Source organism: Sus scrofa, chromosome 14 (genome assembly GCF_000003025.6).
Source record: "Sus scrofa isolate TJ Tabasco breed Duroc chromosome 14, Sscrofa11.1, whole genome shotgun sequence".
Lineage (NCBI taxonomy): Eukaryota > Metazoa > Chordata > Mammalia > Artiodactyla > Suidae > Sus > Sus scrofa.
In genome coordinates this window covers 44,382,259-44,386,063 of record NC_010456.5, presented here as the reverse complement: position 1 = coordinate 44,386,063, position 3,805 = coordinate 44,382,259, and positions in this window count along the sequence as shown.

Here is a 3,805-nt window from a genome sequence, read left to right as displayed (position 1 = left end):
GGGTGCAATTATCTTTTTTTAATTATAGTTTTGTCCAGATATGTGCCCAGGAGTGGGATTGCTGAATCACATGGCAACCTTATTTTTAGTTCTTTGAACTATTTCCATACTGTTTTCCATAGTGGCTGCACCAGTTTGCTTTCCCACCAACAGTGTAGGAGAGTTCCCTTTTGGGATTCATTATTTCTAATCTTTCTGTTTAGCCCCTGGGCCTCAGCCCCCTCATCTATAAAACAGAGTCTTGAAGAGTGAGAATAACACATGTATGGAAACTTAGAAAGTCTCCTTGAATCAGGGTTTTGTGTGTGAGGCTTCTATTCCCTACACTGTAAAAGGCAATGAGCTGCCCATCACTAGAGGTATTCTAGCAGAAGCTGAGCAACTACATGAGTGGGAGACTTAAATGGAAAGAATGAAGCCAAACAATTATTTTAATCTCCTAATATTTGGCAGTTATCAGAGCTAACATTTGCGTATCTCCTTTACGCTTTTAACAAAAATGTGAGCCCAGAATTATTAGTCCCCTTTACAGATGAGAGAACTGAGACTTGCCTAAGGTCACTCAGCTAGCGATAAGGAAAGCTAATGCATTTCAGATGTTAACTGCTTCCCAAGTGTTAAACCATTTAAACTCCCAACAATACTGTGAGGACAACAATACGTTGTCCCTACCTTACAAATGAGAAAACTGAGGCCAAGAGAAGCTGCGGTGAGTCACACAGTGTCCTACAGTGAGGAAGTAAGAACGTCTGCATTCTAGATCCAGAGCCCTGATTCTGACTCTCAATACCAAATTCTCTCATAAAACTTCCAGCTCCTCTTTACACAGTCAATTCTGGCTGATCCAGAGTTCTTCCTCTATGTCCCACCCAGGTAGCACCCTCTGGCCCCCTGAGGACCCATAAATCCCTTCTGTATTATATTCGTAGAGAGCTGTAACAAAGTACCATAGGTTGGGCGGCTAAGAACCATAGACATTTATTGTCCCACAGTTCTGAGACCAGGAGTCCAAAATCAAGATGTCAGCAGGGTCAGGCTCCCTCTGAAGACCCTAGGGAAGGATCTCTTCCATGATTCTTTCCCAGCTTCTAGCAGTTCCTTGGCTTTTGGCAGCACAAGGCCAATCCTCATGTGGAGTTCTCCCCATGCGTGTCTCTCTCTCCAAATGCCCCCTTTTGTAAGGATATCAGATGCATAGGATTAGGGGCCCACCCTACTCCAGTACAACCTCATCTCAACCACTCACATCTACAAAGACCCTACTTCTCGATACTGTCACATTCTGAGGTGCTGGGGGTTAGGGCTTCAACACAGGGATGTGGGATGGGAACACAAAATTCAACCCATAACGCCATCTAATCCCACATGTCTGTGCCCATGGGGAATAGTTGAGTCATAGGCTCTAATGGACCCTCGACTGCTACCGAGGTCATGTCGCCTCCCTCTTCTGCTCCACCCCTCTGTTCCAGATGCCCAAGGCTCTGCTTTAGGTCCTGGTGTCATCCTGTATTAGTGACAGCCTGGGGCTTGGCTCCCTCCTCCGCGAGGCAGCCAGGAAGAAGGGACGAAGCTTTCATCCCTTCCAGGGGAGGCGGGTGAATATTTCATATGGTGCAAGAGAGTGGAATTCCATACAGCCACCTCCTGCAAATGCAACATGACACCTCGTAATGGGGCGATATCAGTACAAATCCAGCCTCGCAGCAGCCTGCAGCCTCTTGGTAATTCCTCACATATTGCACTCATGTTACTGTAAATACAATCGCCAAGCTTGGGCTTCCACTACGCTAGTTGATTGGAAGGAATCACCCCCATTTCTGCAGCTGAGAAGTCCAAGGCCTGTAGAAGGTCACATAGCCGATGAGTGGTACCCAGCTGGGCAAGAGTCAAAGAGGCTGAGAAGGAATGAGGATGGTTGGACCCCAATGCCACATCTGCAAAGAGGTGGGAATAGAACAGAAGGGTTCAGTGGGCCAAGGCCCTGGGAGGTGGGATGTGGGAGGGATGAGGAACAGATGTGGTTGGACAGAAAAAGACCTTTTTTGCCAGGTTCCAAGCAAAAAAGAAATGGGAGCCCAAGGAAGTCACTGTAATTGGGTGGACTTGGGCAAGAGGTGACTATGCTACTAGGGAAGGGAAAAAACCCAAGTCAGGCATTCAGGGGTGAGGCCCTGGGTTTTAACAGAAAGAGATCACAGGTCTAAGGCAAAGTGCTTTCATGCTTCCTCCTTACTGGCCCACCAGTAGGAGGCCCAGCCAATGCCTGAGAAAGTAAAGAGCATCCAATTCATAGGTTGAAAAATGAGCTTCACAGAGCTTTTGTTTGGGCAGAAAAACTAGAACTCTTAAGAAGGAATCAAGACTGGAGCCTGGATGTGATAAATGGGAGGGCTATTGGTTATCCTTCTCCTGGCCTCCACTCCAAGCCCATTCTCCTTCCTTCCCTGCTCTGCTCTGAGTCCCAGGAGGCTGACCCAGGGGATCACATGACCTTGTCTTCTAATTTGGGGTGAGATGATGAAGCTAACGGTGGGAGGTGGAGGTAAATCAGCCAGTGCCAGATACCAAAAAGCCAGTGGAGATCTCGCCACAAAGAGAGGGACTTCTCGAGGATGGAGCCATCACAGAGGGAAGAGAGGCTGAAAGATTTATTCAGCACCTAAATTCAGCCATGCCTGAAGACCTGCTTTGAGAGTTTCCAATTTGATGACCCAACAAATTTCCTTTTTCCCTTAAGCTAACCTCTGCATCCAAAAGAGTCCTCCTGATTGGCTCAAGTGATCTTGTGGTCTTGTAAAATGAGCAATGCACTTGTGATTGGACCGACCAGGATTTTAATCATATCTCTGCACAATCTTGGGCAAGATACACCAATCTCTGTGTCTATTCTTTCACACCTGCAATCTCCCAAGAAGAATTATAAAATAATACCTGTACAAGCAACTAGATGATACTAGATACACCCAATAAATGAGAGTTTACCTCAAACTCTCTCCCTTTTCTGGTTCCCAGGATCCTAAAAAGGAATATGTGGACCCCAGCATTAATGAGTTTGTATGTTTCATGAGATAAGCCCATACACTCTTATATGCTCTTGCTCTCCCCACCCCCTTGGAATGTTAGTAAGAAGCTATCATCTTGTGTGATTTTTGTGCAAGTGGCATGACATCCCTGGGCCTCAGTTTCCCCAAGTGTATTGTTTATCAAATGTTGTGAAATTGAGTTAAACATGTAAAGTGTTAGAACAGGGTCTGGGACATAATATGTGCTCAGTAAATGCTGGTTATTTTAGTGGTGAAGGTGGTGGTTTTAAGAATAATAAGGGAGTTCCTGTCGTGGCGCAGTGGTTAACGAATCCGACTAGGAACCATGAGGTTGCGGGTTCGGTCCCTGCCCTTGCTCAGTGGGTTAACGATCCGGCGTTGCCGTGAGCTGTGGTGTAGGTTGCAGACGCGGCTCGGATCCCGAGTTGCTGTGGCTCTGGCGTAGGCTGGTGGCTACAGCTCCAGTTCGACCCCTAGCCTGGGAACCTCCATATGCCGCGGGAGCGGCCCAAGAAATAGCAACAACAACAACAACAAAAGAAAAAAAAATAATAATAAGGATTGTTATTACCTCTGAGCACCTGCTCTGGTTTTATTTATACGCCATCTCATTTATACCTGAACATAACCCTGCGAGGTCAGTGACGAGTCCCAACTGCACAGACATGATACATCCCAGAGAAGCTGAGTTACTTACCTGAGTGTTAGAGCTGGGGCTTGAATATGTGTGCCTTAACCCGAACCTGATGTGTTTAAGGATT